This window comes from Haematobia irritans, chromosome 4, assembly GCF_050003625.1.
Source record: "Haematobia irritans isolate KBUSLIRL chromosome 4, ASM5000362v1, whole genome shotgun sequence".
Lineage (NCBI taxonomy): Eukaryota > Metazoa > Arthropoda > Insecta > Diptera > Muscidae > Haematobia > Haematobia irritans.
The window spans coordinates 33,575,110-33,602,542 of NC_134400.1; the positions used below are offsets into that span (position 1 = coordinate 33,575,110).

At 23.7% G+C, this 27,433-nt stretch overlaps 1 protein-coding gene and 1 long non-coding RNA gene across 2 annotated transcripts in view; both read left to right on the forward strand.

Moving 5' to 3' along the window:
* shd (cytochrome P450 family 24 subfamily A member shade) overlaps positions 1–27,433 on the forward strand; it is a 122,256-nt gene that overhangs the window by 74,412 nt on the left and 20,411 nt on the right. The gene's annotated exons all lie outside the window — the stretch shown is intronic.
* On the forward strand, positions 3,211–3,562 carry LOC142234615 (uncharacterized). The gene is made up of 2 exons (XR_012721668.1): positions 3,211–3,404; positions 3,480–3,562. It is a non-coding gene; the product is annotated as an uncharacterized LOC142234615 (long non-coding RNA).

The window sequence follows — 27,433 nt, forward strand, 5'->3', positions numbered from 1 at the left end:
AGAAAATTTTGTCAAAATGTTATTTGTATAGAAAATTTTGTCAAAATTTTATTTCTATAGAAACTTTTGTCGAAATTTTATTTCTATAGAAAATTTTTGCAAAATTTTATTTCTATAGAAAATTGTATCAAAATTTTGTCAAAATTTTATTTCTATAGAAAAATTTTGCAAAATTTTTTAAATTTTATTTCTATACAAAATTTTGTCGAAATTTTATTTCTATAGAATATTTTGTCAAAATTTTATTTCTGTAGAATTGTTTTGTTTTTCCAAATTTTCAAAATGTGTAGACAATTTTTGCAAAATTGTTTCTATTCAAAACAAAACAAACTATCAGAAAAATTGTTTTCTATGGAAAATTTTCTCAAAATTTTATTTCTATACAAAATTTTATTTTTATAGAAAATTTTTGCAAAATTTTATTTCTATAGAAAATTTTTGCAAAATTTTATTTCTATCGAAAATTGTATCAAAATTTTGTCAAAATTTTATTTCGTTGTTTTAATTAGTTGACCTTTAAACTTTTAATTATATTTGCTTAGTTCGGCTTGAGGTCATGTGAATAAAAACAGATGTTGTTGTTTTTTTGAGTTGTATTTTTATATTTAAAATTTTCCAATATTTCGAGACATCTCCGATGCTCGTCTTCAGGGAAATTACTTTAAACAAAAAGAAAAAACATTTAACACATTAACAAAAAAATATATTATTACATGAAAAACACAGATAATTACATTTAAATTTAAAGAACAGTGAACTTCTTTACAAGGGAGTATATTTACAACTAAAAGCTAATCTGTCTTTCTATATTTTTGTACAATATTTCTATAAATATGTGCACAATGGTCCGTATCAGTCTTAAAATTCATTCGTCTTTCTGCAGGTACATTTATAATATGTAGCATCTCCAGAGTAAATCTCCTTTTATAATTGGTTTCTTGCGTCAAAATATCTACGTCCTTAAAGTTTGGTTTGTGTCCTGTTAAAGTGCAATGTGCTGCAAGTGCCGTCTTTTGCTCCAAGGGCTTATCAGTGGCTTTCTGATCAGATTTATGCCCTGAGAGTCTAGTTTTTAATTTGGTTTTCGTTGTACCAATATATACTTTTTGGCAAGTATCAGAGTCATTTCCATTGCATTTGATCTTATATACTACGTTTGACTTGTCTTCTTTCTTAATTTTAGATTTTGTCTTGCTGAAGAATTGATTTACTGTATTATGAGTCCTTTGTGCAATTTGAAATTTGTCCTTATTTAGCATGTTAGATGATTTGAATCTTTCCGAGAATTGGGGGACATATGTCAAGGGTTTATAACTTTTGGGTTCAATTTCGTCATGTTTGATATTTTGTTGTTCTTTTACATGTTGTATTAGGTCGTCAATCGTCTTATTCGGGAAATCATTTAATCGCAATATGGTCCTTATCTTATCTTCGTTGTCCTTATGAAATATTTTGTCGCTGATATCGTGTACTCTTCTTATAAAATTTGTAGCCGTATTCATTATAACTCGTCTAGGATGTTTGGAGTTGAAATTTATCAATCGTCCTGTGGCTGTTGGCTTTTGATACCAGTTAATTTTTATTCCATTTCTGTGCTTTAGAATTATGGTATCTAAGTATGGTAACTTGTTGTCCTCTTCTGTTTCCATCGTAAATTGAATTTGTCTATCAAAGGCGTTTAAAGCTGATAAAGTGGCCTGAACGTCATTTTTATTCAAAATACAGAACAGATCATCTACATATTTTGTCATTATTTTTGGTTTAATAGTCAATTTTTCCAATACTGAGTCCAAGAGTACTTCCATTACAATATCGGCGATAATAGGTGAAGCTAATAGGACACCAACGAAAAATTAAAATTGATATGTAAAACTGCTAACGCCCCTCGAATTTATGGACTTCCGAAGATACATAAGGAAGGAGTCCCTGTAAGACCGATATGTTCTTCAATAAATTCCCCCTCTTATGAACTATCAAAATATATTGTAAATATTTTGAAAAATTTGACGAAAGATTCCAAATATAATGTAAAGGACGCAATTGAATTTAAGAATAAAACCAGTAATATTAAGATTGAGGACAATGAAACAATGATCTCGTTTGACGTAGTATCTCTTTTTCCAAGCATTCCAGTAAATTTGGCGATTAAGATTATAAAAGAAAAATGGGACGAAATAAAGGACTATACGAAGATACCGATGGATATTTTTATAGAAATGTTAACTTTTTGTATAAAGGACTCAAGATATTTTGTATATGATGACAAGGTGTATGAGCAACGTAAAGGAATGCCAATGGGATCACCAGCTTCACCTATTATCGCCGATATTGTAATGGAAGTACTCTTGGACTCAGTATTGGAAAAATTGACTATTAAACCAAAAATAATGACAAAATATGTAGATGATCTGTTCTGTATTTTGAATAAAAATGACGTTCAGGCCACTTTATCAGCTTTAAACGCCTTTGATAGACAAATTCAATTTACGATGGAAACAGAAGAGGACAACAAGTTACCATACTTAGATACCATAATTCTAAAGCACAGAAATGGAATAAAAATTAACTGGTATCAAAAGCCAACAGCCACAGGACGATTGATAAATTTCAACTCCAAACATCCTAGACGAGTTATAATGAATACGGCTACAAATTTTATAAGAAGAGTACACGATATCAGCGACAAAATATTTCATAAGGACAACGAAGATAAGATAAGGACCATATTGCGATTAAATGATTTCCCGAATAAGACGATTGACGACCTAATACAACATGTAAAAGAACAACAAAATATCAAACATGACGAAATTGAACCCAAAAGTTATAAACCCTTGACATATGTCCCCCAATTCTCGGAAAGATTCAAATCATCTAACATGCTAAATAAGGACAAATTTCAAATTGCACAAAGGACTCATAATACAGTAAATCAATTCTTCAGCAAGACAAAATCTAAAATTAAGAAAGAAGACAAGTCAAACGTAGTATATAAGATCAAATGCAATGGAAATGACTCTGATACTTGCCAAAAAGTATATATTGGTACAACGAAAACCAAATTAAAAACTAGACTCTCAGGGCATAAATCTGATCAGAAAGCCACTGATAAGCCCTTGGAGCAAAAGACGGCACTTGCAGCACATTGCACTTTAACAGGACACAAACCAAACTTTAAGGACGTAGATATTTTGACGCAAGAAACCAATTATAAAAGGAGATTTACTCTGGAGATGCTACATATTATAAATGTACCTGCAGAAAGACGAATGAATTTTAAGACTGATACGGACCATTGTGCACATATTTATAGAAATATTGTACAAAAATATAGAAAGACAGATTAGCTTTTAGTTGTAAATATACTCCCTTGTAAAGAAGTTCACTGTTCTTTAAATTTAAATGTAATTATCTGTGTTTTTCATGTAATGATATATTTTTTTGTTAATGTGTTAAATGTTTTTTCTTTTTGTTTAAAGTAATTTCCCTGAAGACGAGCATCGGAGATGTCTCGAAATATTGGAAAATTTTAAATATAAAAATACAACTCAAAAAACAACAACATCTGTTTTTATTCACATGACCTCAAGCCGAACTAAGCAAATATAATTAAAATTTTATTTCTATAGAAAATTTTTGCAAAATTTTATTTCTATAGAAAATTTTTGCAAAATTTTATTTCTATAGAAAATTTTGTCAAAATTTTATTTCTATAGAAAATTTTTGCAAAATTTTATTTCTATAGAAAATTGTATCAATTTTATTTCTCTAGAAAATTTTGTTACAATTTTATTTCTATACAAAATTTTGTAGAAATTTTATTTCTATAGAATATTTTGTCAAAATTTTATTTCTGTAGAATTGTTTTGTTTTTCAAAATTTTCAAAATGTGTAAACAATTTTTGCAAAATTGTGTTTCTATTAAAAAACAAAATAAACTATCAGAAAAATTGTTTTCTATGGAAAATTTTCTCAAAATTTTATTTCTATACAAAATTTTATTTTTATAGAAAATTTTTGCAAAATTTTATTTTTATAGAAAATTTTTGCAAAATTTTATTTCTATAGAAAATTGTATCAAAATTTTGTCAAAATTTTATTTCTATAGAAAATTTTTGCAAAATTTTATTTCTATAGAAAATTTTGTCAAAATTTTATTTCTATAGAAAATTTTTGCAAAATTTTATTTCTATAGAAAATTGTATCAATTTTATTTCTCTAGAAAATTTTGTTACAATTTTATTTCTATACAAAATTTTGTCGAAATTTTATTTCTATAGAATATTTTGTCAAAATTTTATTTCTGTAGAATTGTTTTGTTTTTCAAAATTTTCAAAATGTGTAGACAATTTTTGCAAAATTGTGTTTCTATTAAAAAACAAAACAAACTATCAGAAAAATTGTTTTCTATGGAAAATTTTCTCAAAATTTTATTTCTATACTAAATTTTATTTTTATAGAAAATTTTTGCAAAATTTTATTTTTATAGAAAATTTTTGCAAAATTTTATTTCTATAGAAAATTTTTCCAAAATTTTATTTTTATAGAAATTTTTTGCAAAATTTTATTTCTGTAGAAACTGGTATAAAAATTTTGTCAAAATTTTATTTCTATAGAAATTTTTTGCAAAATTTTATTTCTATAGAAAATTTTGTCAAAATTTTATTTCTATAGAAAATTTTTGCAAAATTTTATTTCTATAGAAAATTTTGTCAATTTTATTTCTCTAGAAAATTTTGTTAAAATTTTATTTCTATACAAAATTTTGTCGAAATTTTATTTCTATAGAATATTTTGTCAAAATTTTATTTCTGTAGAATTGTTTTGTTTTTCAAAATTTTCAAAATCTGTAGACAATTTTTGCAAAATTGTGTTTCTTTTAATTTTTGCCAAATTTTATTTCTATAGAATATTTTTGCAAAATTTTTATTTCTTTAAAAATTTTTGCACAATTTTATTTTTATTGAAATTGTTTGCAAAATATTGTTTCAATGGAAAATATTTGTAATATTTTATTTCTGTAAAAAATTGTATCAAAATTTTTACAATTTTTTTTCTATAGTAAATTTTGTCAAAATTTTATTTCTATAGTAAATTTTGTCAAAATTTTTTTTTCTAGAGAATTTTTTTACCAAAAATTTATTTTTGTATAAAAATTTTGCAAAATTGTATCTTTTTTGTTTTGTGTTAAAATTTTATTTCTGTAGAAAATATTGTCAAAATTTTGTTTCTATAGACAATTTTTGCACAATTCTTTTTCTATAGAAAATTTTGAAAAATTTTTATTTTTATAGAAAATCTTGTCAAAATTTTATTTTTATAGAAATTTTATTTCTGTTAAAATTTTTTGCAAAATTGTAATTCTATAGAAAATTTTACCAATATTTTATTTCTATAGAAAATTTTGTCAAAATTTTATTTCTATAAAAATTATTTCTGTAAAAATTTTTTGCAAAATTGTAATTCTATAGAAGATTTGTCAAAATTCAAGCCGAAAAATTGTATTTCTATGGAAAATTTTGTCAAAATTTTATTTCTATAGAAGATTTTGTCAAAATTTCATATGGATAGAGAATTTGGTCAAAATCTATTTTTATATTTTATATCTATATAAAATTTTGTCAAAAATTTTATATCTGTAGAAAATTTTTAGCAAAATTTTAGTTCTATAGAAAATTTTGTCAAAATATTATTTCGATAGAAAAATTAGCCAACATTTTATTTTTTATAGAAAATTTATTAAATAGGTTTTAGGTGGAGAGGAATATTTTTACAGAATCTACCAAAATATCAACAATACTACCAATCTACCAAACAGAAAAAATCTACAATTTTTGGTAGAATTTTACCATCTATGGCAATCGTGCCTGGAAGTCAATTCTGGGGATTGCTATATATAGGGGCTATAGCTAAAAGTGGTCCGTTTTGGGCCATGTGCAATAAAATCCGACCTACATCAATAATAACTATCTATACCAAGTGTCAAGTCGATAGCCTTTTTCGTTCGAAAGTTCGCGGGCAGACGGACGGACATCGCTAGAACGACTTAGAATTTCACCCAGGCTATACAGTGAAGCCTCTTAGAAGTGGGCATACATGGACGCGACAAAATTTTGTTCACATTTGGGAGGGGGCCAGCTAACATTTTGTGCAAAATGGTGTTCAGTTTTCAGAGTATCCAAGTTTGAGAGGTTTCACTGTATATACTTTGTGGAGTCTGAGATCAATATTTCGATGTATTACAAACTGATTTTGTCATTCCGTTTGTGGAGGGGTATAAAAATAAAAAAAAAATATTTTATTTAAAATTTCTTTATTTCAAAGAAATTTGTCCTCTAAAATGTATAAATGTTAGTATCTTAAAAAGAATGATGCCTAATCATTTTATTTAAGAAATTATTGCCTTGGCTTAATTTGAATGAATAGCATTAATCCTCTGGACTATTCTTTGGGAAATTATTTAACAAAAGTTGTGTGTTTATTTTTTTTTTTTTTGCTACCCATTGACTTTAAATGGTAAATTAATTCTAAGTTCATTGAAAGAGAAACAAAAAATAATGAAATAGGGTGAATGGTGCAGAGGGGGTGAGACCATACAACAAATTAATGATAAAAATAAACAATTTATACTGGAACGCAAAACAAGCCGGTATCTATTTTATCTACAATACAAAAGAAATTCTTCTTCTTTCATTTCAATAATGAAGATCTTTGGTGGATTGAAAAACAAACACCCATTTAAATCCAGATTTCAATTTTAATTTGAAAAAATACAAAATAAAAAAAAAATCACATAGCTATTACCAATGCAAACCTAGGTTAATGACATCGTCTGAATTTAAACCCAATGGCCAACCAATAGCAAAATCGTATCTATTAATTAACCAAAACAAAATCATGTGAATTTATGTAGATAACCAAGACATTTGCGTACATCTATCTACGCAGCTGTCAACATTGTTAGTTAAGCACATGGCAGCAGTTCCTATTTGCCAGCAAACCAAAGAAGCATGAGTCCACTCGAAAAATAAAAACTTAAATTTAAAATTTGAATCGCAACACATGGATTTAAATTTTTAGGCTTTTTCAATGGAAAATTTTGCAATTATTTTAGGAACTGATAAAAAACTTCTATAGACATAAAATTTTGACAAAATTTTATAAAGAAATAAAATTTTGGCAACATTTTTAAAGAACTAAAATGTTCATAAATTTTCTATAGAAATAAAATTTTGACAAAATTTTCAATAAAAATAAAATTTTAACAAAATTTTCTATAGAAATAAAATTTTGACAAAATTATCTATGGAAATAAAATGTTGACAAAATTTTCTATAGAAATAAAATATTGACAAAATGTTCTATAGAAATAAATTGTAACAAAAATTCTATAGAAATAAAATTTTCACAAAATTTTCCATAGGAATAAAATTTTGACATTTTCTATAGACTTGCTGATAAAATTTTCCATAGAAATAATATGTTGACAAATATTTTTAATAAAAATAAAATTTTGACAAAATTTTGTATAAAAATAAAATTTTGCAACAAATTGTCTATAGAAATAAAATTTTCTATAGAAATAAGATTTTGACAAAATGTTCTCTAGGAATAAAATCTATGCCAAAATGTTATATAGAAATAAAATTTGGACAAAATTTCCTATAGAAATAAAATTTTGACAAAATTTCCTATAGAAATAAAATTTTGGTAAAAATTTTCTATCGAAATAAAATTCTGGTAAAAAAATTTTCTATAGAAATAAAATTTTGGTAAAAATTTTCAATAGAAATAAAATTTTGCAAAAACTTTCTATAGAAATAAAATTTTAACAAAAATTTCCTATAGAAATAAAATTTTGACAAATTTTCTATAGAAATAAAATTTTGACAAATTTTTCTATAGATGTAAAATTTCGATAAAATTTTTTATAGAAATAAAATTTCGATAAAATTTTCTATAGAAATAAAATTGTGACAAAATTTTTTAAGGAAATGAAATGTTGACAAAATTTTCTTTAGGAATAAAATTTTGACAAAATGTTCTATAGAAATAAATTGTAACAAAAATTCTATAGAAATACAATTTTTCCATGGAAATAAAATGCTGACAAAATTTTTTATAAAAATAAAATTTAGACAAAATTTTATATAAAAATAGAATTTTGCAACAAATTGTCTATAGAAATAAAATTCTCATAAAATTTTCTATAGAAATAAGATTTTGGCAAATTATTCTCTAGGAATAAAATCTATGCCAAAATGCTATAAAGAAATAAAATTTTGACAAAATTTCCTATAGAAATAAAATTTTGGTAAAAATTTTCAATAGAAAAAAAGTTTTGCAAAAATTTTCTATAAAAATAAAATTTTGACAAAAATTTTCTATAGAAATAAAATTTTGATAAAAACTTCTATAGAAATAAAATGGTGACAAATTTGTCTATGGATATAAAATTTTGATAAAAATTTCTATAGAAATAAAATGTTGAGACATTTTTCTATAGAAATAAAATTTTGAGAATATTTTCTATAGAAATAAAATTTTGCAAAAAAATTTCTATAGAAATAAAATTTTGACAAAATTTTATACAGGAAAATTTTTCTATAGAATTAAAATTTCGACAAAACCTTCTCTAGAAATAAGATTTTGACAAAATGTTCTCTAGGAATAAAATCTATGCCAAAATGTTATATAGAGATAAAATTTTGACAAAATTTCCTATAGAAATAAAATTTTGCAACAATTTTCTATAGAAACAAAATTTTGACAAAAATTTACTATAGAAATAAAATTATGACAAAATTTTCTATAGAAATAAAATTTTGTGTAAAATTGTTTATAGAAATAAAATGTTGATACAATTTTCTATAGAAATTAAATGGTGACAAATTTTTCTTCGGAAATAAAATTTTGACAAAATTTTCTATAGAAATAAAATTTTGCAAATAGAAATAAAAATATGATAAAATGTTGACAATTTTTTTTATAGAAATAAAATTTGTATAAAATTTTCTATAGGAGTAAAATTTTGCCAAAATTTTCTACAGAAATAAATATTAAATTTTCTATAGAAATAAAATTTTGACAAAATTTTCTATAGAAATAAATATTAAATTTTCTATAAAATTTTTTGATAAAATCTTCAAGAGAAAAAAATTTTGATAAATTTTTCTATGGAAATAAAATTTTGATAAAATTTTCTATAGAACTAAAAATTTCATAAAATTTTCTATAGAAATAAAATTTTGCAAAATTTTCTATAGAAATAAAATTTTACAAAATTTTCTATAAAAATAAAATTTTGACAAAATTTTATACAGAAAAATTTTTCTATAGAATTAAAATTTCCACAAAATTTTCTGTAGAAATAAGATTTTGACCAAATGTTCTCTAGGAATAAAATCTATGCCAAAATGTTATATAGAAATAAAATTTTGGTAAAAATTTTCAATAGAAATAAAATTTTGGTAAAAATTTTCTATAGAAATAAAATTTTGGTAAAAATTTTCAATAGAAATAAAATTTTGCAAAAATTTTCTATAGAAACAAAATTTTGACAAAATTTTCTATAGAAATAAAATTATGACAAAATTTTCTATAGAAATAAAATTATGACAAAATTTTCTATAGAAATAAAATTTTGGTAAAAATTTTTTATAGAAATAAAATTTTGGTAAAAATTTTCTATAGAAATAAAATTTTGGTAAAAATTTTCTATAGAAATAAAATTTTGGTAAAAATTTTCAATAGAAATAAAATTTTGACAACAATTTTCTACAGAATTAAAATTTGAAAATATTTTCTATAGAAATAAAATTATGACAAAATTTTCTATTGAAATAAAATTTTGATAAAAATTTCTATAGAAATAAAATGGTGACAAATTTGTCTATGGAAATAAAATTTTGACAAAATTTTCTATAGAAATAAAATGTTGCAAATCGAAATAAAAGTATGATAAAATGTTGACAATTTTTCGTATAGAAATAAAATTTGTATAAAATAGAAATGAATATTAAATTTTCTATAGAAATAAAATTTTTACAAAATTTTCTATAGAAATAAAATTTTGATAAAAATTTTCCATAGAAATAAAAATTTCCTAAAATTTTCTATAGAAATAAAATTTTGCAAACATTTTCTATAAAAATTAAATCTTGAGAATATTTTCTATAGAAATAAAATTTTGCAAAGATTTTCTATAGAAATAAAATTTTGACAAAATTTTATACAGAAAAATTTTTCAATAGAATTAAAATTTCGACAAAATTTTCTGTAGAAATAAGATTTTGACAAAAAGTTCTCTAGGAATAAAATCTATGCCAAAATGTTATATAGAAATAAAATTTTGACAAAATTTCCTATAGAAATAAAATTTTGGTAAAAATTTTCTATAGAAATAAAATTTTGGTAAAAATTTTCAATAGAAATAAAATTTTGCAACAATTTTCTATAGAAATAAAATTTTGACAAAAATTTACTATAGAACTAAAATTATGACAAAATTTTCTATAGAAATAAAATTTTGGTAAAAATTTTCTATAGAAATAAAATTTTGGTAAAAATTTTCAATAGAAATAAAATTTTGCAACAATTTTCTATAGAAATAAAATTTTGACAAAAATTTACTATAGAACTAAAATTATGACAAAATTTTATATAGAAATAAAATTTTGGTAAAAATTTTTTTATAGAAATAAAATTTTGTGTAAAATTTTTTATAGAAATAAAATTTTGATACAATTTTCTATAGAAATTAAATTGTGTCAAATTTTTCTTCGGAAATAAAATTTTGACAAAATTTTTTATAGAAATAAAATTTTGCAAATAGAAATAAAAATATGATAAAATGTTGACAATTTTTTTTATAGAAATAAAATTTGTATAAAATTTTCTATAGGAGTAATATTTTGCCAAAATTTTCTATAGAAATAAATATTAAATTTTCTATAGAAATAAAATTTTGACAAAATTTTCTATAGAAATAAATATTAAATTTTCTATAAAATTTTTTGATAAAATCTTCAAGAGAAAAAAATTTTGATAAATTTTTCTATGGAAATAAAATTTTGATAAAATTTTCTATAGAACTAAAAATTTCATAAAATTTTCTATAGAAATAAAATTTTGCAAAAATTTTCTATAGAAATAAAATCTTCACAAAATTTTATACAGAAAATTTTTTCTATAGAATTAAAATTTCAACAAAATTTTCTGTAGAAATAAGATTTTGACAAAATGTTCTCCAGGAATAAAATCTACGCCAAAATGTTATATAGAAATAAAATTTTGGTAAAAATTTTCTATAGAAATAAAATTTTGGTAAAAATTTTTTATAGAAATAAGATTTTGGTAAAAATTTTCAATAGAAATAAAATTTTGGTAAAAATTTTCTATAGAAATAAAATTTTGGTAAAAATTTTCAATAGAAATAAAATTTTGCAAAAATTTTCTATAAAAATAAAATTTTGATAAAAATTTCTATAGAAATAAAATGGTGACAAATTTGTCTATGGAAATAAAATTTTAACAAAATTTTCTATAGAAATTAAATGTTGCAAATAGAAATAAAAATATGATAAAATGTTGATAATTTTTCTTATAGAAATAAAATTTGTATAAAATAGAAATGAATATTACATTTTCTATAGAAATAAAATTTTTACAAAATTTTCTATAGACATAAAATTTTGATAAAATTTTCTATAGAAATAAAAATTTCCTAAAATTTTCTATAGAAATAAAATTTTGCAAAAATTTTCTATAAAAATTAAATCTTGAGAATATTTTCTATAGAAACAAAATTTTGCAAAGATTTTCTATAGAAATAAAATTTTGACAAAATTTTATACAGAAAAATTTTTCAATAGAATTAAAATTTCGACAAAATTTTCTGTAGAAATAAGATTTTGACAAAATATTCTCTAGGAATAAAATCTTTGCCAAAATGTTATATAGAAATAAAATTTTGACAAAATTTCCTATAGAAATAAAATTTTGGTAAAAATTTTCTATAGAAATAAAATTTTGGTAAAAATTTTGAATATAAATAAAATTTTGCAACAATTTTCTATAGAAACAAAATTTTGACAAAAATTTACTATAGAAATAAAATTATGACAAACTTTTCTATAGAAATAAAATTTTGGTAAAAATTTTTTATAGAAATAAACTTGTGACAAATTTTTCTACGGAAATAAAATTTTGACAAAATTTTCTATAGAAATAAACTTTTGCAAATGGAAATAAAAATATTATAAATATTGACATTTTTTTATAGAAATAACATTTGTATAAAATTTTCTATAGGAGTAAAATTTTGCCAAAAATTTTCTATAGGAATAAATATTAAATTTTCTATAGAAATAAAATTTTGACAAAATTTTCTATAGAAATAAATATTAAATTTTCTATAAAATTTTTTGATAAAATTTTCAAGAAAAAAAAAATTTGATAAATTTTTCTATGGAAATAAAATTTTGCAAAAATTTTCTATAGAAATAAAATTTTGATAAAATTTTATACAGACAAATTTTTCTATAGAATTAAAATTTCTACAAAATTTTCTGTAGAAATAAGATTTTGACAAAATGTTCTCTAGGAATAAAATCTATGCCAAAATGTTATATAGAAATAAAATTTTGGTAGAAATTTTCTATAGAAATAAAATTTTGGTAAAAATTTTCTATAGAAATAAAATTTTGGTAAAAATTTTCAATGGAAATAAAATTTTGCAAAAATTTTCTATAAAAATAAAATTTTGACAAAAATTTTCTATAGAAATGAAATTATAACAAAATTTTCTATAGAAATAAAATTTTGATAAAATTTTCTATAGAAATAAAAATTTCATAAAATTTTCTATAGAAATAAAAATTTCATAAAATTTTTTATAGGAATAAAATTTTGCAAAATTTTTCTATAGACATAAAACATTGACAAAATTTTCTATAGAAATAAAATTTTGATAAAATTTTATACAGAAAAATGTTTCTTTAGAATTAAAATTTCGACAAAATTTTCTATAGAAATAAAATTTTGACAAAAATTTTTTAGAAAAAAAATTGGTAAAATATTCTGTATATATAAATTTTTCTATAAAAATAAAATGTTGAGAAAATTTTCTATAGAAATAAAATTTTGACAAAATTTCCTATAAAAATATAATTCTGATAAAATTTTGACAGCATTTTCTATAGAAATAAAATTTTGATAAAATTTTCTTTAGAAATAACATTTTAAGGAAATTTTCTCTAGGAATAAAATGTTGACACAGAATTTCACCACGATTCAGAATATAAATATGTACATTATGGGGTCTGAGACCGATATTTCTTTGTGGTACAAACGGATTGGTGGAGGATCTAAAAAAGTACCCGCGATATTTTATTTTTCTATGTATTAATCCCTAGAAATTGCAAAATTTTTACCCGCCATTGGCATCTCTAATTTAAACTAACGATCATCGATCTTTAGCCAGAAATGCTTTGCCTGGACTCATGGTCTCGGTATGTTAGTAAGCCGTTTTAAAATGAATCATTAATAATTCATACTTTTTCTATTTCTCTTCCGACAACAACGGGCCAAAAAAAAAGAAGCAAACAAAACCAAAAAAAACGGCCATAGACCGGCCGTAGCCTCATTGATGGCATTAGAAGCTCCATAGAGTTTGGCCACCAAAGCAAGTTGTTATGTAACTTTTACTGTAAACATTGTTAGAAAATGATAGTTAGAAAAGTGAAAGAATTCCAGTGCTAAAATGCTAGCCAATATCGCTGTATGGATAGATGGTTGGTTGGCGAGTTGGTTGGTTGGTTACTTGGTAGTTGGCTTGATTGGATGGATGACTGGATCTTTGGATGGATCAAGATTTTGCTGTACAGCTGGCTGAGTGCAGCTATCGTGACCGACGACAATGTGGTGCTGCTCCAAAGCATGGAACTTCTTCTTTTTCTACCTTCTCGTCTAATGGAGAATATGGAATGGTGTAAAGAAACGTAATCAGTCATTAGAATTTAAGACTAATGTGTGGTCAATAGGTAAGCCTAGCATAACACAGCACACACTACAGGTTTTGCAACAATGTTATCAAACGTTGCCTAATTGCAATGCCACGCCGTAATGAAGTTTCCAATGCAACCACAGCTTAGGTGATTTTTGGTTATTTCCAACGAACACAACGCTATGTAAAATGACATCTAGGCTTTAAATTCTAACAACTTCTCCACATGTTCTTAATTATTATAAGTTAAAGGCCCAAGACACAAATGTATTTGACAGGCAAATACTTCGGTTGTATTTACTGTGGAAGCCAATACCTGAGAGTATAAATGAGAGTACCAAGAGTAACGGTAGCCTAAGGCAAATTTTGTCAAAATTTTATTTCTATAGAATTTTTTTTTTTCAAAATTTTATTTCTATAGAAAATGTTTACCAAAATTTTATTTCTATAGAAACTTTTTACCAAAATTTTATTTCTATAGAAAATTTTTACCAAAAATTTTTTTATAGAAAATTCAAAAAAAAAATCTTTCGAAATTTTTTACTAAAACTTTATTTCTAAAAAAAAAATTCTCAAAACTTTACTTCGACAGAAAATGTTTAATTATATAGAATATTTTTACCATACTTTTCTTCTATACAAAATTTTTACAAAAATTTTATTTCTATAGAGGATTTTGTCAAAATTTTATTTCGATAGAAAATTTTAATAAAATTCTATTTCTATAGAAAATGTTATTTGTATAACAAGTATATACGGCCGTAAGTTCGGCCAGGCCGAAGCTTATGTAGCCTCCACCATGGATTGCGTAGAAACTTCTACTGAAGACTGTCATCCACAATCGAAATACTTGGGTTGCGGTAACATTTGCCAATGGCAAGGTATCTTAAAACTTCTTAACACCGTTTTCTCAATTGTAAGTTAGTCCATACGGGGTATATATTAAACAAAAAAGGTCGATTATATACGTATATACTTCAGTTTAACAAAATTTTCTATAGAAATAAAATTTTGACAAAATTTTCTATAGAAGTAAAATTTTAACAAAATTTTCTATAGAAATAAAATTTTGACAAAGTTTTCTATAGAAATAAAGTTTTGACAAAATTTTCTATAGAAATGAAATTTTAACAAAATTTTCTATAGAAATAAAATTTTAACAAAATTTTCTATAGAAATAAAATTTTGACCAAATTTTCTATAAAAATAAAGTTTTAACAAAATTTTCTATAGCAATAAAAATTTCACAAAATTTTCTATAGAAATAAAATTTTGACAAAGTTTTCTATAGAAATAAAGTTTTGACAAAATTTTCTACAGAAATGAAAAAATTAAAATTTTCACAAAATTTTCTATAGAAATAAAGTTTTGACAAAATTTTGTATAGTACTAAAATTTTGACAAAATCTATTAAGTAAGTAAGTCTATACGTGGTATATATTAAATCAAAAAAGACCGACTAAATACGTCAATAATTCAGCTTGACACAATTTTCTATAGAAATAAAATTTTAACAAAATTTTCTATAGAAATAAAATTTTCACAAAAGTTTCTATAGAAATAAAGTTTTGACAAAATTTTCTATAGAAATGAAATTTTAACAAAATTTTCTATAGAAATAAAATTTTGACAAAATTTTCTATAGAAATAAAATTTTAACAAAATTTTCTATAGAAATAAAATTTTGACAAAATTTTCTATAGAAATAGAATTTTGTGAAAATTTTCTATAGAAATTAAATTTTGCCAAAGTTTTCTATAGAAATGAAAAAATTAAAATTTTAACAAAATTTTCTATAGAAATAAAATTTTGACAAAAGTTTCTATAGAAATAAAGTTTTGACAAATTTTTCTATAGAAATGAAATTTTAACAAAATTTTCTATAGAAATAAAATTTTGACCAAATTTTCTATAAAAATAAAGTTTTAACAAAATTTTCTATAGCAATAAAAATTTCACAAAATTTTCTATAGAAATAAAATTTTGACAAAGTTTTCTATAGAAATAAAGTTTTGACAAAATTTTCTACAGAAATGAAAAAATTAAAATTTTCACAAAATTTTCTATAGAAATAAAGTTTTGACAAAAGTTTGTATAGTACTAAAATTTTGACAAAATCTATTAAGTAAGTAAGTCTATACGTGGTATATATTAAATCAAAAAAGACCGACTAAATACGTAAATAATTCAGCTTGACACAATTTTCTATAGAAATAAAATTTTAACAAAATTTTCTATAGAAATAAAATTTTCACAAAAGTTTCTATAGGAATAAAGTTTTGACAAAATTTTCTATAGAAATGAAATTTTAACAAAATTTTCTATAGAAATAAAATTTTGACAAAATTTTCTATAGAAATAAAATTTTAACAAAATTTTCTATAGCAATAAAATTTTGACAAAATTTTCTATAGAAATAGAACTTTGTGAAAATTTTCTATAGAAATTAAATTTTTCCAAAGTTTTCTATAGAAATGAAAAAATTAAAATTTTAACAAAATTTTCTATAGAAATAAAATTTTCACAAAAGTTTCTATAGAAATAAAGTTTTGACAAATTTTTCTATAGAAATGAAATTTTAACAAAATTTTCTATAGAAATAAAATTTTGACTAAATTTTCTATGAAAATAAAGTTTTAACAAAATTTTCTATAGCAATAAAAATTTCACAAAATTTTCTATAGAAATAAAATATTGACAAAGTTTTCTATAGAAATAAAGTTTTGACAAAATTTTCTACAGAAATGAAAAAATTAAAATTTTCACAAAATTTTCTATAGAAATAAAGTTTTGACAAAATTTTGTATAGTACTAAAATTTTGACAAAATCTTTTAAGTAAGTAAGTCTATACGTGGTATATATTAAATCAAAAAAGACCGACTAAATACGTAAATAATTCAGCTTGACACAATTTTCTATAGAAATAAAATTTTAACAAAATTTTCTATAGAAATAAAATTTTCACAAAAGTTTCTATAGAAATAAAGTTTTGACAAATTTTTCTATAGAAATGAAATTTTAACAAAATTTTCTATAGAAATAAAATTTTGACCAAATTTTCTATAAAAATAAAGTTTTAACAAAATTTTCTATAGCAATAAAAATTTGACAAAATTTTCTATAGAAATAAAATTTTGACAAAATTTTCTATAGAAATAAAATTTTAACAAAATTTTCTATAGAAATGAAATTTTAACAAAATTTTCTATAGAAATAAAATTTTGAAAAAATTTTCTATAGAAATAAAATTTTAACAAAATTTTCTATGGCAATAAAATTTTGACAAAATTTTCTATAGAAATAAAATTTTGACAAAATTTTCCTTAGAAATAAAATTTTGACAAAATTTTCTACAGAAATAAAATTTTAACAAAATTTTCTATAGAAATAAAATTTTAACAAAAATGTTCTCTAGAAATAAAATTTTAACAAAATTTTCTATAGAAATAAAATTTTGGTAGATTATTTTTGGCTCCAGTGGCCACCATGATTATGAACCGATATGGACCAATTGTGTTATTGGGGATCGGCTATATAAAACTATAGACATATATGGACCAATTTCAGCATGGTTTTTAGAGACCATATACTAACACCATGTACCAAATTTCAGCCGGATCGGATGAATTTTGCTCCTCCAAGAGGCTCCGGAGATTAAATCTGGAGAACGGTTTATATGGGGACTATATATAATTATGGACCGATGTGGACCAATTCTGGCATAGTTGTTAGAGACCATATACCAGCACGATGTACCAAATTTCAGCCGGAGCGGATGAAATTTGCTTCTCTTAGAGGCTCCGCAAGATAAATCTGGGGATCGGTTTATAAATGGGGGCTATATATATTTATGGACCGATAGGGACCAATTTAAGCATGGTTGTTAGAGACCATATACTAACACCATGTACCAAATTTCAGCCGGATCGGATGAAATGTGCTTCTCTTAGAGCAATCGCAAGCCAAATTTGAGGATCCGTTTATATGGGGGCTATACGTAAAAGTGGTCCGATATGGCCCATTTACAATACCATCCGACCTACATCAATAACAACTACTTGTGCCAAGTTTCAAGTCGATAGCTTGTTTCGTTCGGAAGTTAGCGTGATTTCAACACATGGACGGACATGCTCAGATCGACTCAGAATTTCACCACGACCCAGAATATATATACTTTATGGGGTCTTAAAGCAATATTTTGATGTGTTACAAACGGAATGACAAAGTTATTATACCCCCCATCCTATGGTGGTATAAAAAAATTAGGTTACAATTTTATTTCCGTAAAAAATTAAGTCAAAATTTCATTTTTAAAGAAAATTAAGTGAATATTTTATATGTTTAGACAATTTTCTCAAAATTTTATTTCTGAATAAAATGTTTACCTAACTTTATTTCTATAGAAAATTTTGTCAAAATTTTATTTTCATTTTATTTTATTGAGTACCTACACAACAAGATTAAAATCTTATAATTACAGTGCAGGATTATAAATAATAAAACATCTCCGACTTATAATAAGTATATACAATAATTAAATTTTAAAGATAACAGAAAAAAATAAAAATTTAAATAAATAAAATAAAAATTAATATTAATATTAAAGAAAACAAGTATATACGGCCGTAAGTTCGGCCAGGCCGAAGCTTATGTACCCTCCATCATGGATTGCGTAGAAACTTCATCTAAACACTGCTATCCACAATCGAATTACTTAAGTTGCGGTAACGCTTGCCGATGGCAAGTTATCTTAAAACCTCCTAACACCATCTTCTAAATTGTATGTAAGTCCATACGTGGTATATATTAAATCAAAAAAGATCGATTCAATACGTATATAATTCAGTTTGACAAAGTAGACAAACAATTTTGACAACATTTTCTACAGAAATAAAATTTTAACAAACATTTCTATAGAAATAAAATTTTGACAAAATTTTCTATAGAAATAAAAATTTTGACAAAATTTTCTATAGAAATACCATTTTGACAAAAATTTCTATAGAAATAAAATTTTAACAAAAGAAATAAATAAAAATTTTGACAAATTTTTCTATAGAAATACCATTTTGACAAAATTTCCTATAGAAATAAAATCGTAGATTATTTTTGGCTCGAGTGGCAACCATGATTATGAACCGAATAAAATTTCAACAAAATTCTCTATAGAAAAAAAAATTTGACAAAATTTTCTATAGAAATAAAATTTTGACAATGATGAAAATTTTATTATGAACCGAATAAAATTTTAACAAAATTTTCTCTAGAAATAAAATTTTGACAAAATTTTCTATAGAAATAAAATTTTGGTAGATTATTTTTGGCTCTAGTGGCAACCATGATTATGAACCGATATGGACCAATTTTTGTGTGATTGGACCAATTTTGGTATGGTTGTTAGCGACCATATACTAACACCACGTGCCTAATTTGAACCGGATCGGATGAATTTTGCTCCTCCAAGAGGCTCCGGAGGTCAAATCTGGAGAATGTTTTATATGGGGGCTATATATAATTATGGACCGATATGGACCAATTCTGGCACGGTTGTTAAATATCATATACTAACACCATGTTCCAAATTACAACCGGATTGGATGAAATTTGCTTCTCTTGGAGACTTCGCAAGCCAAATCTGGGGATCGGTTTATATGGGGGCTATATATAATTATGAACCGATGTGGACCAATTTTTGCATGGTTTGTTAGAGACTATATGCCAATACCATGTACCAAATTTCAGCCGGATCGGATGCAATTTGCTCCTCTTTGAGGCTTCGCAAGACAAATCTGGAGATCAGTTTATATGGGGTCTATATATAATTATGGACCGATGTGGACCAATTTTTCATGGTTGTTAGAGACCATATATTAACATCATGTACCAAATTTCAGCCGGATCGGATGAAATTTGCTTCTCTTTGAGGCTCCGCAAGCCAAATCTGGGGATCGGTTTATATGAGGGCTATATATAATTATGGACCGATGTGGACCAATTTTTGCATGGTTGTTAGAGACCATATACCAACACCAAGTACCAAATTTCAGCCGGATCGGATGAAATATGCTGTTGTTAGAGGCTCCATAAGCCAAATCTGAGGGTCCCTTTATATGGGGGCTATACGTAAAAGGGGGCCGATATGGCCCATTTGCAATACCATCCGACCTACATCTATAACAACTACTTGTGCCAAGTTTCAAGTCGATAGCTTGTTTCGTTCGGAAGTTAGCGTGATTTCAACAGACGGACGGACGGACGGACATGCTTAGATCGACTCAGAATTTCACCACGACCCAGAATATATATACTATATGGGGTCCACCCACCACCATGAATCAAATATAATAGTTTCCTTTGAAAATTTCAGGGGGGTTTGATGACAGATATTTTCCCAAGCAGATCAGTTCAACCAGTACGCTTCCCACAGACAAATGTAAAGATTTTACCTATGAAGACTAGATCAGATTCTGAATTTATAAGAACCATTTGTTGTTTGAGTTTTAGAGGAATCATAAAAATCTCTTGTAAGTGTGCAAGAAAATGATGCAATAACGGCTTGATTTGAAATCTAAAATCTGTAGATTTTCATCCCAATTATTCAAATGCACAGAAAAAAATTTCACGAAAAATTTTCCAATTAAAATTTTAATTGAGTTTTAAAAAATATTCAATTAAAAATTTAATTGAATCAACAAATTTTTTAATTGAAACAAAAATCAATCACAAAAATTAATAGTATCAATTAATTTTTTAATTGGATCAATTAATTTTTTAATTGACCTTCAATTAATTTTTTAATTGATACTATCATTTCTGTGATTGAAGACATTTCAATTAAAAAATTAATTGGATCAATTAATTTCGTGATTGAATCAGAAAAAAAAATTTTGTGTGTGATAACCAGAAGTAAAATCTGGAAATTTTGCATTCAGTTTCAGGCAAATTTCATGATTAGTGCGCCTTCTATACCCGCAATAAGTGAAATCGGTCTATATGGAGGCCTTACCAAATGGACCGGAAAAACTAAATCATATACACTTTGTTATGGGTCTAAAATGTCAGTATATTTTCAATTTGTGGCAAATCGCATAAAAACTACAATTTCTAGAAACCCCAGGAGTTAAATCGGGAGTTCGGTGTAATGGGGGGCTATACCAAAACATGGAAGGATACACACAGTATTCAGCACATTTAATTGTAGTTCTAGAATCTAGACCCCAAATCGGAGGGCCGGTTTATAAGGGGGCTATATCAAAAAAAAAACTGTACCGATACTCAATATATTCGGCACACCTCTTTATGGTCCTAGAATAACAGGTTGGCTGATAAGTCCCCGGTCTGACACATAGATGGCGTCTCTAGTATTAAATGCATATTATTTTTATATAGTATCAACCTTCAAATGATTCGTGTCAAAATTTGACGTCTGTAAGTCAATTAGTTTGTGAGATAGAGCGTCTTTTGTGAAGCAACTTTTGTTATTGTGAAAAAAAAATGGAAAAAAAGGAATTTCTGTGTTTTCATAAAATACTGTTTTCTGAAGGAAAAAAATACGGTGGAAGCAAAAACTTGGCTTGATAATGAGTTTCCGGACTCTGCCCCAGGGAAATCAATATTAAATATATCTGCTTATGTAAAATCTTTTCGAACACTTCAGAAACATAACACAAAATAGCATTGGGTCGTGACTCTGAACTAGATTTCGGTATCGGGGATATTAGAAAACATCTCGTTCAAGTCATTTGGATCACCTCGATGACCTAGATTTCCCAACACCGATATCATGTATAATCTTCTACTTGTCCCTGGAATCTACAGCAGAATTGAAACGCATAGCGTAATATACGGTTTTCGCCTCATTGATATATCTGTGCGCTATTCTTCACACCGATTATAAAGTTTATTACTATAGAAAATTTTGTCACCATTTTATTTCCATAGAAAATTTTGCCAAAATTTTATTTCTATAGAAAATTTTGTCAAAATTTTATTTCTATAGAAAAATTTTTACCAAAATTTCATTTCTATTGAAACTTTTGTCAAAATTTTATTTCCATAGAAAAATTTTACACCAAATTTTATTTCTGTAGAAAAAATTTTACCAAAATTTTATTTCTATACAGACTTTTGTCAAAATTTTATTTCTATACAAACTTTTGTCAAAATTTTACTTCTATAGAAAATTTTTACCAAAATTTTATTTCTATAAAAAATTTTTACCAAAATTTTATTTTTATAGAAAATTTTTACCAAAATTTTGAAAATTTTGTCAAAATTATATATCTATAGAAAAATTTTTACCAAAATTTTATTTCTATAGAATACTTTGTCAAAATTTTATATCCATAGAAAAATTTTACACAAAATTTTAATTCTATAGAAAACATTTTACCAAAATTTTATTTCTATACAAACTTTTGTCAAAATTTTATTTCTATAGAAATTTTTTACCAAAATTTTATTTCTATAAAAAATTTTTTACCAAAATTTTATTTTTATAGAAAATTTTTACCAAAATTTTATTTCTATAGAAAATTTTGTCAAAATTTTATTTCTATAGAAAATTTTGTCAAAATTTTATTTTTATAGAAAATTTTTACCAAAATTTTATTTCTATAGAAAATTTTGTCAAAATTATATTTATTTAGAAAAATTTTTACCAAATTTTATTTCTATAGAATATTTTGTCAAAATTTTATATCCATAGAAAAATTTTACACAAAATTTTATTTCTATAGAAAACATTTTACCAAAATTTTATTTCTATACAAACTTTTGTCAAAATTTTATTTCTAAAGAAATTTTTTACCAAAATTTCACTTCTATAAAAAATGTTTACCAAAATTTTATTTTTATAGAAAATTTTGTCAAAATTTTATTTCTATCGAAAATTTTGTCAACATTTTTTTTCTATAGAAAATTTTGTCAAAATTTTATTTCTATAGAAAATTTTGTCAAAATTTTATGTCTATAGAAAATTTTGTCAAAATTTTATTTCTATAGAAAATTTTGTCAAAATTATATTTCTATAGAAAATTTTGTCAAAATGTTATTTTTATAGCAAATTTTGTCAACTTTTAAATTCTATAGAAAATTATGTCAAAATTGTATTTCTATAGAAAAATTTTTACCAAAATTTTATTTCTATAGAAACTTTTGTCAAAATTTTATTTCCAAAGAAAACTTTATTTCTATAAAAAAATTTACACAAAATTTTATAGACACTGTTTACCAAAATTTTATTTCTATAGAAACTTTTGTCAAAATTTTATTTTAATAAAAAATTTTTACCAAAATTTTATTTCGATAGAAAATTTTTACCAAAATTTTATTTCTATAGAAAATTTTGTCAAAATTATATTTCTATAGAAAATTTTGTCAAAATTATATTTCTATAGAAAAAGTTTTACCAAAATTTTATTTCTATAGAAACTTTTGTTAAAATTTTATTTCCATAGAAAAATTTTACACAAAATTTTATAGAAAATTTTTACCAAAATTTTATTTCTATAGAAAATTTTGTCAACATTTTATTTCTATAGAAAATTTTTACCAAAATTTTATTTCTAATGAAAATTCTGTCAACATTTTATTTCTATAGAAACATTTTTACCAAAATTTTATTTCTATAGAAACTTTTTATAAAACTGTATTTCCATAGAAAAATTTTACACAAAATTTTATTTCTATAAAAAATTTTACACAAAATTTTATTTCTATAAAAAATTTTTACCACAATTTTATTTCTATAAAAAATGTTTTCCACAATTTTATTTCTATAGAAAATCTTTACCAAAATTGTATTTCTATAGAAAATTTTGTCAAAATTTTACTTCTATAGAAAATTTTGTCAAAATTATATTTCTATAGAAAATTTTTTACCAAAATTTTATTTCTATAGAAACATTTTTACCAAAATGTTATTTCTATACAAACTTTTGTCAACATTTTTCTGCTATAAATAATTTTTACCAAAATTTTATTTTTATAGAAAATTTTGTAAAAATTTTATTTCTATAGAAAATTTTGTCAAAATTTTATTTCTATAGAAAATTTTGTCAAAATTTTGTTTCTATTGAAAATTTTAAACAAAATTGCATATCTATGTCAAAATATAATGTGAAGAGTTTAAGTTCAATCATCTGTGATCGTAGCCATAAGAAAAAAGCTCTGTGATATTTTAATTTAGTTTTTATTTATTTATTTTTGAATTTATATTATTATTTATAGATTTGTGTTTAATGTTATGGTGTTCATGTGCCGTCACTTTTTACCTTTTAACAATGATATCGAAAATATGAAAAAAAGACTAAATATTTCAATAAAATTCATCCCAGAAGAAGTTGGAAATTACCAACGAAACGTCAGATAAAAATATGAAGTAAAGTCTTTTTATTTGCATATTTAGAGACCTTAAAAGCCCGATTTAGAATTAATCTAAAAGAATCCAAAAATAATAAACAATCAAGGTCGTATAAAAACCAACAATTTAAATAATGTCTTTATTATTTAAAAATTTCATTTCCTAAAAAATTTTGTAAAAAATTTATTTCTATAGAAAATTTTGGCAAAATTCTATTTCTGTAGAAATTTTTGTCGCCATTTGTATATCTATAGAAACTTTTGTTAACCATTTTTTTTTATTTTCTCATTTGTAAAAATGTAATTTGTATAGAAAGTTTTGTCAAAATTTTATTTTTATTATACATTTTATTTCTATAGAAAATTTTGACCAAAATTTATTTCTATAGAAAATTTTGATCAAAATATTTATTTTTATTATAAATCTTACTTATATAAAATATTTTGTCAAAATTGTATTTCTATAGATACTTTTGTCAATTTTTTTTTCTATTTTTTAGAAAATTTTGTCAAATTTTTCTCAACATTTTATTTCTACACAAATTTTTTATTCAAAATTATATTTCTATAGAAAAGTTTATTAAAAGTGTATTTCTATAGAAAATTTGAGTCCTTGCTGATAACATAAGTAGCTAGTGCTAGATTATTCTCTATTATTCTTATATTTATTATAAGTTTAATAAATAAATAGAAAATGTTCTCAAAAATTTATTGGCATAGAAAATTTTACCAATTTTTATTTATTTATTTATATATTTACAATCATAATGAATTATGAAAATAAACAGATAATATAGGTGCTAACAACATAGGTTTTCGACCTGATTTTACCAATTTTTTTATTGAATTGTTTTTAAATTTTATTTCTATAGAAAATTATGCAAATTTTTGTTTTTATATAGAAATTTTTCTACCAATATTTTATTTCTACAGAAAATTTTGTTAAAACTTTATTTCTGTAGAAAATTTTGTCAAAATTGTATTTCTAAAGAAAATGTTGACAAAATTGTATTTCTATAGAAAATATAGAAAATTTTGTCAACTATTCTATAGAAATTTTTTTTTCAAAATATTATTTCTATAGAAAATTTTGCCAACATTTTATTTCTATAGAACATTTTGCCAAAATTTTTTTCTTTAGAAAATCTTATTTTTATAGAAATATTTGTGGCCAGATTTAGCTTGCAAATGCTCTTGGGGGAGCAAATTTCATCAGATCTGCTTGAAATTTGGCATGTAGTGTTCGTATATTGCATCGTGGATATGTCTTCAATCATAACAATTATATTTTATGGTAGTATATTGGTTACCACCCAAAAATAAAATTTTGCTCTTACAACATGTTTGAGGTGATCATATTCATTCTCTGGGTGAAGTCTTCTATTTCTTTGTAGTTTGTTTATATCGGATAATAATCAATTTAAATCAGATGACATTTTATTCTGTTATGCGTTCTTGACAATTTCTGTTTATTTTCATTTCATTTCTGGCTTCGATTTTTACGTGGCTCCAAAAATGTCTCAATATACTGCCATAACATATTAGCATTCCTTTTGCCATTAAGGTCACTCTCGCTTTACACCATTTAATCCTGTACTCATATTTTTGTACACCATTGTATACAGACTTCTTTTGATAAATCATTTTTTGATCTACAACGTAGAGCAATTATCTATTTTTTATATATCCGTTTATAAATTCTTAATTCAGAAAATTAAAATCCAAAATCCTAATTGGGGAATTATTTCACTATGACAAATTGGAGAGTTATTTGAAATGTAATAACTTTTTTATCCCCATATTAGATGTTCTCCTAAAACCGATACAACTTCAAAAGGCAAACCGCCGACCCAATATCCTACTCACTTTGATTGCAGCCTCAGTGATGTGAGACTTTTATCTCTTTACTCCCCCAACAGCTATGAATGGCCAATGCTATATGGAAAATAATAAAACAAAATAATAAAAGTCAAGTCTCCAATGATACATATGTATGTATAAGCATAAGTAATTTTAGAAGGACCAGCATTTATTAAGAGACCATTTTTGCCTTTATTATTTTTACAGTGGTATCTTTAAATTTGAGATGAGAAAGAAAAAACAATAACAAACACACTGAATGAATCTTAATTTTCTGTAATATTTACTCCCTTTCTCTTTGGCTCTCACTCTCCCACACATATACTATGCATGCTATGTTGTAGTGATAACAGAATAAACTCCAATATGTTTGGCCTTTGAGGCGGAATTAAATAATAGCGGAAAAGTTCGTTTTTTTTGTTGTTCTTTGTTTGTTTGCCCTACACTTTTTGCGAATGCTAGATTAATGTTGGCAAAGATTTGTACATGTTGACCTTCCATAAAAAAATAGAGAAGATAACTATAAAATTGAAGAGAAGGAATATGATCAGCCCAAATATATTCCAAGAGCATAATGGCATTTTTGAACGGACGAAAAAACAATATTTTTGCAACAAAAACTGTTCAATAATTCCCGTCCAAAACAACAAAAAAAACATAATGCTCTTGAAACATCTTTTTTGGAGTAATCATATTCCTTGTGAACTGAAAAAAATATTGACTTAAAATGAAAGATTGTGCAACTTAAATTTTAGGACATGAAATTTATACAATATTAATGGCAAATTGCTTTAAAATAAAATAAAATTTTAATTAAAAGTAAGATCCATTAAATTTTGGAAAAAAATCTTTGAAATTTACTTCCTTCCTTCAAAATCATTCAACCCAAGTAAGTGTATGAATGTATGAAAAACCTTTTTTTCTTGGTCGACGAACAAATTACCCTTAAAACAAGTATATACGGCCGTAAGTTCGGCCAGGCCGAAGCTTATGTACCCTCCATCATGGATTGCGTAGAGACTTCTTCTAAACACTGCCACCCACAATCGAATTACTTAAGTTGCGGTAACGCTTGCCGATGGCAAGGTATCTTAAAACCTCCTAACACCATCTTCAAAATTGTATGTAAGTCCATACGTGGTACATATTAAATCAAAATAGATCGATCCAATACGTATATAATTCAGTTTGACAAAGTAGACATA